This window comes from Colossoma macropomum, unplaced genomic scaffold (genome assembly GCF_904425465.1).
Source record: "Colossoma macropomum unplaced genomic scaffold, Colossoma_macropomum, whole genome shotgun sequence".
NCBI classification, from domain to species: Eukaryota; Metazoa; Chordata; class Actinopteri; order Characiformes; family Serrasalmidae; genus Colossoma; species Colossoma macropomum.
In genome coordinates, this window is record NW_023494791.1 from 35,941,364 (window position 1) to 35,956,037 (window position 14,674).

A 14,674-nucleotide genomic window follows, 5' to 3' on the forward strand; every position below is an offset into this window, starting at 1 on the left:
CTCTTCTTTAAGTGCTTTTAATTTGGTAAGTTTATTTTAGGACCATTAAATTAGTACCCTTATTTTAATACCCATAATTTATTATCCTTATGTTAATACCCTTCATTTAGTACCCTTATGTTAGTTTGCTTTGATTTAGTATCCTTATATTTTACCCTTAATTTAGTACCTTTTTATTACTCTTAATTTTAATCTTTTAGTTTAATTTTCTTAATCTAGTACTCCTAAATTTAGTTCACTCAGTCTAGTAATTTTATTTCATTTTCCTACTTTCCTACTACAACTAAAAATGTACTTCACAAATAAAAATGTACATATGATTTTACATCATGACTCTGTGAGTCTTTGTAATGAGCAGTGGTGTAAGTACTGGCAGTGCAGTCGGGACAGTCGCACTGAGGCCTGTAGCTCCCATCTTTTAAGAAATGCTTATGTTACTGCCTACACTATTTTACACTTATGACTGTTGGTTTACTATGATAGCTTAAAAGTACATGCCTAGTTTAACCACTAGGCTACATCAGCGCTAACTTGGTTGAGGCATCACTCTTTTTAACTCTAGCGATGTCTTGGCTGTGTGAGAAAATCATGAATGGGTGCGACTCAGAACTTTTTTTAACACTTCCGAAGTTCAGTCTTAGAAGTCGGTTGCATTTTCTGCTTTTCACGATCCAAGTAATCCCAGGTCAGAGCTGATGCTGCCCTTAATGAGAGCTTCCCAGGCTCTCGTTAGCGTTTGGGATTCCAATGCTGGTGTTATTCCGCCTCTTGTGGCTGGCAGCTGAAAGAAAGTCTGGCAACTGACAGAACTTTCACTGATGAAAAAGTAGAGGTTTACAGTAGCTACACAGGGACATCCACCCTGGTTTCCCCAACCAGATCTGAGGGGGAATTAGGTTCAACAACAATAAAGAACCAAAAAAGACTACATCTCTTTTAGACACAGATACCCCACCCCAGCCCACCCCTTCTATTATACACTCACTCTTTGGTGTTTATTTTGTGGGACATTATGTTACTTCCCTTCATCTTAGACATTATTTTCAGGGACATTATTTTGTTCATTCTCTCTTTCATCATTATTTGGAGCAACATCTATCTGATCTTCTACATCACTTTCAAATAGAGGGCTGTAATCAGTTTTGAGAAACTGGTGTTATGTTTTCAGGGTTCTGACAGACTTTCCCATTTCGACTAACAATTTGAGGTTCAAAGTATTTGAAGGTTTGTGCTGAAGCAGACTCTTTTGTAAATTTAACAGCCTTTGGTTTAACTCATGGAAACTGTGTCATTGAGTTACCTGTCATGAGCTCTGGTTGGCACTTTTCATTTCATTCACTCGTCTATGAACATACAGCCCTCCAGAATAAGAGTCCGTGTAAAAGAAGGTGTAATAAATGAACCAAATAGCCTAAAATCAACTTGTACCCCTTTCTAATTTCTAAACAGTACAGACAAGCCTGACACCACAGTATTAACAGAATCACACAACGCTCCTGAGAAACAACAACTCCTTACTACTCTTAAACCAAAAAGGTTTACTGCAAATAAGTGCGCTCAGCACCAAATTAAACATTATTTCTGCACTGAATATCATGTATATAATCCAGTATGTGTATCCATTACTTTACCAATTCACCTGGCCAAAATTTGCTTTTCATTGGCTTTTCTTAAACGGTTTAATAGAATTCACTCAAGACTTTACGGCTGCTTCACATATAGCAAAATAGTGCCATCTACTGGCGAAAAGATTATCTGTAATTTCCAGCTGAACAGTTGAAGAGTTTCATTCCAAAATGCTGTTTCCATTACTACAAATGTTGTATATAACACATTTTTGAAAAGAGTAACAGACGCATAATTGAAACACATGTTTATTTTTCTAAGGGTGGTATATATTTTTCATAATAACAGTGGTACATTAAAGCAATAAGCCAGAACACCCTTCCCTGTGATAAAATCACAGTAACGCAAATAGCTTATTGCTTTAATAAAACAACGGCCAACATAAAAAATGATTTTATATATATATATATATATATATTTAAGAAAATGATTTTCTAAACGTTCTTATTAATAATGATCAACATAAACAAGTATTCCGCCAAGAAATGTGGTTCCTTTAGTGTATGATATCGTTGCCGAGCAATCACAGACTGCTGAATGCACAGAAGAAGGTTTGGTCGCCCATCACTGTCTACTGCGGTCATTTCATAAACTTTTTTTTTTATCTTTTTGTCATATAATAATGAACATAACACAGTTTAATGCAAAAAAATTACCACCTCAAGTCTTACACAGCACCAAACCAATGGTGCCCCGCTTCTCGTGCTGGGGCTGAATCTCAAATGGCTCCCAGCTCCCTACATAGTGCACTAAGTTGGAATTGAAATACTGGCTTCTGTATGACCCGTTCAAGTGACATATTTTAAACTCTTACATTGCAGTTTTACAGTGAATCACACCGTAAGTATTTAAATTCAAGCCAGTGATATTAATTATGGAGTTGTTTAGGTTGTTAGCTATCTTTTAGCCTGTTAGCTCTCTGACCAGCATAGTCTAATTTAAGTTAATTAGCGTTAGCTAAGAGAATAAATTGTAAGCCCCTCGGTTTAAACAAAAACAGGTTCTTACTTCATCAGTACACTCGGCGGTCCATGCGAGCAGCATTTGATTCAAAGCTTGCCATTTCCATTAACAGCACAAGGATTCGTCATGACGTGGCGCAGTAATACAGAGTTCACTTATAGATTTATATCCTGTATTTTACAACGGTTGCGTCCGAAATGGCACAATTCCATACTATATAGTACGTGAAAACAGTACAAGAGAATAGTTTATGTGTCTGAATACGTAGTGTTCATCAAAAATTCCCCGGATGCCATACTACAGGAAAGGAGAGATAGGGATGCGCGAGAGAGGGAGGAAAGGTTTCTCCATCTTTTGGTGATGCTTATTACAAATAAATAAATTGTTGAAAATGAACTATAAAGTCTGTTGCCATTGTTACATTTTGTGTGAAACACAAAATTTGTAAATATGTGCAGATAAACATGTTAGGGTGTATATTTTCACTTTAAAAAGTTTCTTTATTCTGTTACAAAGAACATTGAATTTTATGTTTTGTACTTTCCTGTCTTTACAAACTGGGATTGTCCAGTTTTATCCACAAAAGCGCTGCTGAGGCTGAAAGTTTTCATTCCAATCAAGCAGAAACACTATCAACATCCCTCAGGGATGGTAAATAATAGGATAGTAATGCATTTGTCCTGCTCTACACAACCAAATGAGCCATAGAGTGATTTTCCCTTAAGAAAACATAGTAGATAATATACCCTGTGGCCAATATTGGATGATATAAATAACTCATACATTATGCTAGTCTTTAAAATGCAGTCACTGTTAATGCAAATCTCATAGATACAAAAGATTATAAATTGGTTGTAATTTCCTTAGTAATATTTCTGATTATGTAGTAGCCTGTTTAAGCTGCAGTTAAATCAAAGCAGTGCACTAACCTTAACCATGGCAGCATCGTGACTACATTTGATTTATACAGAAAATGCAGTTTTTACTCTGAGTTTTTGATAAGTTTCTCTCTGTTGGAGCAGTTGATTTCCTGGCTGAAAGAGGGCAGTCGTAATGTCAGCTACAGGGAAGCACTGAGAAAACGGCAGTTCTACCTATGTTATACCAGTTATACCTATGTTTTTCTGAGGTAACAAATCAATGATTTGATCCGCATTCATTATCTCTGAGCTACTGCTCAACACTGCCTCTGTGTAGAATTGTGTCGTACATCGTTAAAAACCACAGTGAGATACAAAAAGTATGGTGAGTGGGGATTGTAATGAATGGGGCTTTTAACTGTATTGGTATAGCGTCATACGTCAAAGGACGTATGGGTCAAAGGTCACTGGTAAGATGGTGGATGTAGTGCATCTGAGGATGTGTGTGTTCTGCATGCTATACCTGCAGCCCATGATGCTTTGTGTGACTTATGGCTGGAAGTTCTGGTGAAGCGTAAAAACAAACAATGTGTGAAATGCTGATAACATCCTAACATAGAAATGTGGGAATGAATAAAAATATCAGTAATCTTTATTGTTGGGATGCTCGAATGCTTGTGTGCCAATGTTTGTAGCTTAATTGATCTGTGTACAGAAACCCGAACCTGCATGAGAGAAATGCTGTCGTCAGGGATTCCTATTTATAGACTACAACAATTATTCATACTAATAAAGTCATTTCATTTAAACTTTAAGTCAGATAAAAGAAGAGAACCATAATGCACTACTATTACACAACGTCAATGTAGAAATCTGTTTTGATAATGCTTCTTGTATTTTCACCATAGTAGCTAGCTGTTAGCATCATGCTAGCTGCTGTAGTTTAATTTTTTTTAGCTTGTAACAGACATGCCAGTAACATTCTATGGAGCCCCTAAGGGGTCGTGGTTAAAAAAAAAAGGTTAATGACATTGTGTTCCCTCGCAAATGTTTTGCGTTCCCTTGCAAATAAAATGCATTCCCTCGAAAATATTTTGCATTACAATACAACGGTTTGCATTAGCTTGCAAAAGCTGTGCTTTGCTTAAGCTCAGACATGAAGCAGCTCATTGAATTTTGCGTTGATCTTGGATTGAAATATAAAGACGTGTCGCTTCTCAAAATCAAACATGATTATGCAATTAGTGAGCACAAACTGAAACTGAGACCAAGTGTCCTTGTACAGTTAAAGCTACATTTACAGAGACCGCAGAAAACAGTTGTTGAATAAACTCAGCATAGACTGGCGAAACTGGGAAAACAGCTTTTAACGTTAGCCGTGTTAAAAACAAAGCTCTAATGTAGGCAATGTCATTGGGCACCTCTGGTGCTACGTTTGCTTGCTGTCTGACAAGCATATATTTTGTGAGGGAATGCAAAACATTTGCGAGGCAACGCAATGTCATTAACTACACGGTCCCTTAGGGGCTCCATAACATTCTTCACTTTGTATGACTCAGAGTAACTCTTAATTTAGGTTAAGTCTTGAACTTGAAGTTGTCTTATTATTGTAGTATTAGCCTGTTAGCCGGTAATGTTTCTGTTGACCTGCTCTTTGAGGGCAGAAAGTTATACAGAGAATATAATGTGTATATTAGTTAAAGCGAGTCTGTTAGGAGCAAGCACTGATGTTTTTACTGGCAGTTCATCATCTGCTTGAATTTTATGGCCAGATTTCAGCGCTAACAATGAGTCATTATGAAGCCACACTCACGTCTGATGAAGCTCTGTGCTTTTTATGTTTGTAACATTGCTCTTCTAGCCGTAATTTCATTTTCACTCAGCTGTACTGGAAGCTGAAAACTGCATCTTAGAGACATTTAACGGGACAAAAAGTAGCTTAAAAAGTAAACACACTTTTTCTGACTTCAATAAAAACAGTAACGAATGACACTTTTGTCCCCTAACCGGACAGCCGGCGTGCAGTGCATACAATGAGCCAGAGATGGAGAGGTTTCTCAGGACGCTTTCACACCTACCTTGTTTGGTGTGGACCTATGAAACTTTTTCGTTAGTTTGCTTCGTTTCGACGTGTGTGAACATTCCACCCATATTTGGGTCTGCATCAAGCAGGTGAACCGGTCCGGCAAAAACCACGGGTCTAGGTGTGCTTTCAACCGAACCATGTTCAGTTCACCGCTGGTGGGAGCGCTTTTCATGATAACGAGGGAATCCATCAGTAGAGCTGCTTCTTTGTCTAGCAGCACGTCAGCGCAGTACTGTTAGCTTCATCTGCCTGTTTTAACATTTGACTCTTTTCAGACTCTTACATCGTTCCTGATATATTAGCGGCAGCTGATAAAAACGACAAATGAGCTACCCCAAAAGCCCACTGAGCAGAGTGTGGTTTATTTCAAATTAGGCGCTAAACTCTCAAAATTAAAGAGACATTTCGAGACCAAACAGTTACTAAGCCATGTAGTATCCAAGCTTCAGGTGTAATCTGACGTTGCAGGATTGGAATGTTTAAGTGAGGGGGCCCCTCGTCCAAAGGTCCCTTTCCACTTTAGTTCCAGATGAATGAGACTATTCTAAGAAGGACCATGTTCTGTCTCCTTTCTCCATAACAACCACCCTATATAAGCAGTAGGTCATACTGCTCGGTAGGGGACACTTGGAACGGATCCCCTCTCAGGTACTTTATAGTGCTTGATATGATACTGTTTTACTTTGTAATAAACATCTTATACAAGCAAGATGGTGTCAGTGGAGACTTCTTCATCATCGCTATTTAATAAACAACAAGAATTTGGCGTCACAAACAGGATTGTAAACAAGAATTTGGCGTCATGAACTCCGGACGTGTTGTGGCTTGCTGCGTCGCCGACAGCCTTAGCGCACTTGCTCCCACCATGGCAGCAATTCAGGTGGGCATTTTTCACATGATTGTGCACTAGTTCGTTCGTTGGGGCTGTTGGGTGTTTGCTGTCTAGTAGCACTGTAAAGAATCGTGTGCGTGCGTGCCATGCTGTGTTGATGTTTGGAGTACTTCTCCGTTCTAAATTTGGGTTTTATTGCATTGTGCACGCCGCAATAAGGGGGGAGTATAATAGAGAAAAGGAAAGCTGATGTAAAAGTGTAGAATAACTTAATTAGTAACGATAAGGTGAGCTAAATAACACCATGCGAGATTAATCAAGGTTGGGCCCTTCTTAACGGTAAGACGTGTATATTAGTCACTGCATGAAAGTTGGTTTGAAGAAATAGTTAGATTAGGTTAAAAAGGAAAAAGTGAAAAGTAACATCCCAGGGCCTGATCTGATCTGTTTCTTCCTTTATCCACCTATGTTGTGTGAGAATTGGAGAGGAGAAAGAGGGGGAGAAAAGAAAAGGATGAGAGAAGGAGAAAGACAGAAAAAGAGAAAAAGAGAGAAATGTGTATGTAGAGAGAGAGAGAGAGAGAGGAGAAAGAAGAGGTCATAAGCACACTGTAAAAAAAAAAATAAAAAAAAAACAAAAACGGCAAGATGTCTGGCAGCAAGTTGCCAAACAGTTCCCGTACTTTTACAGTAAAATTCTGTACAGTACATTAATGTAAAATTACAGCTTTTCTTTGTAAATATTCTGTGTACTTTTACGGCCAAAGTTTAGTAGAATTATAAATTTTCATCATTAAAAATATCTCTAGAATGTATTAAAATCATGGAAATACTGCATAAATACACCTAAAGTCTGCAATTTGAGGGTTGCTATCTTTTAAATAACAGTGTAATTAAGTTATTTCATAGAATTATTTAATCAATTTACAACATGCACCTGTCAAAGTACAGATTTTTAAAGTAAAATAAAGAAAGATTATTTAAATTAAGTCACTTTACTGTCTTTTCAATCCTATTAAACATTTATCAACAGACATAATCTGTCAATAAATGTTCTTATCCTACAAATTTATAGTGGATAACAGTTAAATGTTGGTTGATCCGCCTACCAACTATCACAATGTACTGTTTATCCACAAGATACCGCTGTTACATCACTGGATTCTACTGGTTAGATACAGAAATACAATGCAAAATTACATGTAATTACCCCAATATTAAAGTAGATGGTTAACATTTTTATTTTATCATTCAGTATATTCACAGACATTTGGCATTATCAAAAAATTATATACCATAATTTTGTGGTCATTTTGTTATATTCCAGTTTTTATACAGGAGTCAATATACTCAATTACATGAACATTCTGCACAATTACCTTTCACTTCAGCAGATAAAAGAATGGTGTACTTTAATTTTACATAAATACACAACAGCCAATACACTATTGCTCTTTTAAAACAATGTAAAACCTTTGACCAGAACAATAAAACCTCAACAATAATACATACTTTCAATCTTTTTATTTTCACAGTTGAACTTTAACAATCATGACATCACCCAGCAACCTAGCATTCAAAATAAACACCAAATGGGGGCAAAAAGATAGCTACTGTAAATCTTTCTACAGTTTTAAAGATTTATAATGTCTGCCTAAAACATAAACAATAATGTGAATTAGAGCACTAATTACCTCATGTATCATTCTTGATTTATCTGTAGTTTGGACTGTAACAGCATGCAGTTATTAAAAGATTCAGATTGGAACTGCATGAGAAAAAAGTTTTTTGATTTCATTTACACATGCTCAAAACAAAGCCAGCAACCTGAAGGACTAAGCAACCACACTACACTCAGGACTCAGCTACACTGAATATGCGTCTAGAATGAGGACTTTTAGCTAATACAAAGCACAAGTGTCAATAACAGAACCTAGTACTGCAACAGTTATTACAGTCCTTAAAAGGGGCCCACACACAGTTGTTAAGGGCATTTTCAACAATGCCAGTAAGATGGAAAGTGTGCTGACAATACAAAAAACTGGGACATTTTGTAAAAAGCAATACAAACAAGAATCTGTGATTTGTTAATTTTCTTAAACTTTCATTTAACTGACAAAAGTGCAAAGAAATTATTTTTGATGCTTTGGCTGACCAACTTAATTGTATTAGTAAACATAAATAAATTTTGAATTTGATGCCTGAAACACACTCAAAAAAAGCTGAGAAACCACTGCTCAATGTGTGTGATCAGATGGCACTGGACGAGAAGGGAGTACTTTAGGAGTATTTTGGAAAACGATTGTGACTTAACAGTCTGCCGCTACATCAAGAAATGCACCTTTAAAACTCTAATGTGAGAAAGCTGTACATCAGTTCTATGCAGAAACATTGGTAAATTCTCTGGGCCCAGGCTCATCTCAGACGGTCTGAAAGACAGTGGAAATGTGTGCTGTTGTCAGATGAGTCCACATTTCAGCTTGTTTTGGAGAAAAATGGATGTTGAATTCTCCATGCTAAAGATGAGAGGGACCATCCAGACTTTTATCAGTGAAAGGTGCAAATGGCAACATGTGTCATGGTAGGGGTCATCAGTGCCCATGGCATCGGTGACTTGAACATGTGTGAAAGGTACCACTGACACATTTATTCGGATTTTAAAGAGACATACGCATCAAGACAACATCTATTCCCTGGAAGTCCATGGTTATTTCACCAAGACAGTGCCAGGCCTCATTCTGCATGTGCTCCAACAGCATGGCTTTATAGACACAGAGTGTGTGTGCCTTACAGGCCTGGCTGCAGTCCAGATCGGTCTCCTATTGAACATGTATGGCACATCATGAAGAGCAGAATCAGACAACAACAACCACAGACTGTTGAGCCAGAACTCAATATAGTCCTAAGCATGAATGGGCAAAAATTCCACTTACAAAACTGTAACAATTAGTATCTTCATGTCCCAAACAATTAAAAAGCGGTATTAAGAGGAAAGACAATGTAACAGAGTGGTAAACATGCCTCTGTCCCAACTTTTTTTGAGTGTGTTGCAAGCATCAAATTCTAAAATTATTTAAAAAAAGTTTGTCAGTGAAAACATTGGAAATCTTTTCTTTATACTTTTGTCAGTTAATATAGATTCAAGAGATTTAACAAATCACAGATTCTTGTTTTATCGCATTTTACAAAATGTCCCAACTTTTCTGGAAATAGGGTTTGTATTTTAAGGATTGGGACTTCATGATCACATCAAATATCTCATAGAACGACATGTCACTGTTCATTCTCACTGTGCACTTTTGTTTTCTTCAGTCTCAGTCCACTCACCCTTAACCGTCTCTTCATATCAGTTTAAAGAACAACTCGTAGAAAGATGACAGTCATCTGAGGAGGCATCCATTAGGAATATAATTCCAGGCTTTGGACACTGTGGGATCTCTCAATGATCTTGTTAGCTTTCATTAAAGCAGTGACCACTGCCTCACCTGTGAAAAAAGAAAATCAAACATTTCTCTGTTTTAGCCTGTAACCTGACACATCCTGTGCACTTTTAAATCAATTTAGCATGCATACCACTGTAATGTAAAATGCAAAAATTCTGAAATCATGATAACAGTTGTTACTGCTATCATCTGTAATTGTAGTATTAATATCTGAATTAGCTGATCAACTGGAAGTTACTGACTTTTGATGACTGATTTGCCACTTTTCTCTGCTCTATGTCATTGTAACTCTAACCTTTAAGATTTTGTTGTCTGACAATTTCTAAAAAAAAAATCATAGTATGTGCAAGCTGTAGCGAGAGCTGAACGATTTGGGGAAAATATCTAATTGCAATTTTTCTGGCCAATATTGCAATATGGATTTAAATGCAGTTATCTTCTATAAATTAATATAAATTATATTTTTTTTTGGCCAAGACCACCAGAATATCTTTTTCTGGCTTGAGGTGCTGGAACACTGGGTGAGCAAGACTACCATTTAGTGGTTATCACATACACAGCACATGCATTGATAAAACTCATCTACAGGCAGTTCACAAGCTCTGTATGATTTGCTGAAATTTCCTCATTTAAACCTCTTTAATATATATTTTCTATAATAAATATTGCAGCTCTTGTGATTTAAATATAAAAGCAATTAATCTGTCAGGCCAAGCTGTAGCACAAACAGCAACATTCCAGCCTTCATACTGCATCATTACTTAACTTCCTAATGTTATGTGAACATAACCAAAAAACATACCTTGGTCATGTCCCTTTGCTTGTAGGAATCTTTTGAACACGTGGGAACACATCAAAATGTGTCCCTGATGCAGCACTGAACGGAGGTTTTCTGACAGGGGCAGAAGTGACCAGACTAATGTACCTAACAGGTCCAGCAAAATCAACTACAAAAGGAATTGTAAATTGCATATAAACAATACTACGCAAAATTTCCAATTATATGCATTATATGTACATCTATTGATCTGGGCAGTAAATGTTATTATTTAAAAAAAAATGAAATACAAACACACAAATAAAGAATCTCACATGGCTCCCTACTCCCTACATAATGCATAACATAGGCCTTAACTTATAGCTCCTGCATTCACACACTGCATACTATAACAAAGAGATACTGGTGATTCAACTACCTGCACACAATTCACTACAGGACATTCACTACATTCACTACAGGACATCAAAACTCCATAATTCACATAGTGCACTATATAGACAGGAGGTAGTCATCTGAGATTCAGCACTAGCTTATCTGATCAATCCTTCTTTAAATTAAATCAGGAGTGCTGGAATTCAACAGATCCATTCTGAACTGCAGTGAGAATTCAGGAATCAGTACTGTGTTCCTCTAACCGTTTTCTTCTAATCAGCATATTAATACCAGCAAAAACACTTTTATTGCCAAGATGAATTGTTTTAAACAATTTTCTAGGCTGCCTGTGACTTTTGCACAGTTCTTTATTTAAGGTACTTTACTGCAGAGATTTTTTCACTAAACACTAAATATTATAACTTGTCCAAATACTGATGAAAGACGTCAGTAAACTTTTAGGTTTCTCCTTTGTTTCTGTTTGCATTGACAAGCTAGCTAACGATTACTGCACTTACCTGTCTCTCTCGCTCTCTCTCTCTGACTCTACTTGTAGCGCCGGTTCTCCCTTATTATCGTGAATCTCTCTCTCTCTCTCTCTCTGCTGTTCTCCACTGTACCTGCCTGTGTGTCCTCAAGTTTACGGCTATTCAGTCACTCACACGGCGATTCCTCGACCGCGGTTCATTCTTAAAGGAGCCCAAAACACCGTGACTTTCAAAACTTAACTCGCGACTGCATTTTCAAACGAGCCCAATTTGGCTTGAAACCCGTTAACCTCTCTCTGTCTGCACTCTCAGTCCTCAGGTTTACAGCTATTCAAACACTACGATGATTCGTTTATCCGCTCATAAGGCTGTTCATTTTCTCCTGTCTGTAGTCAGTCGTTTTGGCCGCCACTGCTCAATTTGGCGGCGAAACAGCGACCCTGGCGACTCTGGGGTTAAGTCTTCAGCTGTGTTTTGACACCGTTAAATCCGGACACTTAGCCAACTCAGCTAAACCTCCTGTTAGCTTGCACTAAATCACTTAAATTAGCTTACTGTTAGCTCACTGCTACTAAGACTGCTATTCGTAATAAAGAAACTAAATGCAAACTAAGCCGTTTCACCTCGGAGCTGAACATGAAGACATGGTGTGAACAGTGGCTTCGGGGCAGCCGGGCTGGTTTCTTCCTGTGTGGTTCAGTGTGAACGCGCTCCCGGTGCAGCTCGCGCTCAGATTCAAACAAGGATTCTCGACATTCATTGGCTAAACAGACCATAAACACGACTTTGTCCAATGGACACACAACTGTCTGCTAAACTTATTTTTTGTGGTTTCTAAACTTTAATTCTACCAAATATAAGACAACAATATACCTTTGATATATTGATATATTGCTGATATTACAATTTACTGCCTATTCTAAAGAGAAATGTTATTAATTACTGAATGGTTTGATAGTTATTTGAATTATTTAAACCTCATAATTTTAGTCAAAATATCTGGTCTGATGCTGTTTGCCAGTTGATAATACGGAAGTTTAAATTAATTTACCATGCATTCACTGTTTTAAAACAACAAATTACTGTTAAGTTACAATAGGCAATGGACTTGTTATATTATTATTACCCGTATATTGAAAGGTGATTTTCCTGTATTTTACAGGTATATTCTCTTATCATGAAAAATACAGAAAAAACCTGTATTTTTTTATGGTCAATGTCTGTAAAAAAAAAACTTTTTTTTTTTACAGTGCAGGCAGGTCAGTGCTGACACGGTGTGAGGTCTGATGATTCAGGAGGCACATGGGTTAGCTCATGTTGCAAGGGGGGAAGAACATGCAGAAGAAGAAGAGATGCATACAGATCTCTGGAGTCAAAATTCAGAAGAGGAGATTGTCCATGTTGTGGACAACATTGATGATTCTGTGCACCTTTCTGATGATGCCAGAAATGACTCTGCAGTTAATGGACAGGAAAGAAAATTTGGTGACATTGATTTTCAACATGTTCCAGAAACAGCAGAGCCTATTTCAGTGGAGTGCGAAGCGCCAGAGGTTTCAAAGGGCTGTGATTCTGCTGCAGGAGAATTCAGAGATTCAGTTAGACAAAGAGTCAGACCAAAATGTTACGAGGACTAGGGTTGAAGTGGCCTTAGGAAATTCTACTCTTTTAGCATTGGAGGTTACTGGAGGTATAAATGTGTCGTATTTAACTATGTTGGCACCTCAGATGATTTAAACGACGTCAAATCCTTTGAAGAAGGTTATCAGAGCTAAGTTAGCAAGAGTGGTTTATCTCCCCTGTCGATGTGGAAGGTTTAATGTTGGTGGTAATAATCCTCCTAAGGGAAAAATAGTTGTGGTGAAGATGTGTTGTTGACAGGACCTGAAGTTGATACTGTTCCTCGTGATCAGAGGAAGTATCTTTTGTATAATGACAAGAGGTGGTTGAAAGTTAGGGATGACTGTTCACTTGTTGTGAGTAACGTTACATGGGAAGACCAAGGGGAATACACATGTACTTATTTTGAGCCGGAGTTTAAATTTGTTCCGTTTCAAAATGTGTGGAGAGAGGGTTATATAACTCGTAAGGTAGTAGTTATGATAGAAGATTTGAGTTCTACTGGAGTTTTCATGGTTGCTACAAGGGTTCAGGAACGATTCACCACAGCAACCACTCCAAGGGTGAATATTGCATTGATGAAGCTTACCACTTTAGCTCCGGAAACAACTACAGCTCAGAGGACTATTTTAGACGTGGAAGATGAGTTTTCTGACTTTGACTGGACACCAGAAGACATGACTGACCATCATCGTGTATTACAGAAGAGAGAAACTAAGTGGAAGGCATATGAATTTGATTCCCTGGTGTTAAAAATCGCAGACCCTTGGGCAGGTAGGAACTTATGGTTCCAGCAGTTAACTCATTCTGTAAGATCAGTTAGGAAACTGAATTGTCCATGTGTGGTGAAAGTTCCAACACCAGGCACATGGCCTTCAATTTTACCAGAACCATTAAGTGCTAAATGTCAATCTTATCTCTGTCAGTGCATCTATTTAGACCTAAACATAATTGTTCTTGGTTGAGGGAGTTATCATATGTGAATTTACTTGATCAGCATGAAAATATGATAACAGCGATCCCTGATCTGTTGGAAGTGAAATCTGTGGAGGCTAAAGATTGTTTTTGTTTAGATGATGCTCATAATGGGCATGGGACGTTTTTGGGAATATCAGACTGTAACAACTACATTATGGAGTGTAAATATGAGGTTATGGATGATTTGTATAAAGTGACTTTTCAGGTACCACATCGCAAACTGAGTAGAACGTTGATGGTGCGGAACCAAAAGTTGCCTGGAAATGTGACTATAGGGAATTTTAAGGATATTTGGTGGGTTTGGTTGAGGTTTTGAATACTTGTCAAATACTCAAAAGAGTCATAGACTGACGTTGCTGAAACATGACATGGCTCTTGATTATCTTTTGGCCAAACAAGGTGGCCTGTGTGTGGCTTTGAACTTAACTGGGGATGCCTGTTATACTTTGATTCCTGATAGTTCTGACAATATGACTAGTGTCATAGATGCATTGAAGCATTTGGCCCATCGGAAGGAGCTGGATGGTCTGCGAATGCTTGGTTGCAGGAGAAATTAGAACCGTTGGGAGCAGTGTTGGTTCAGATAATGGTAGCAGTTCTTATATCATTGAGTGTGATGTTCTGT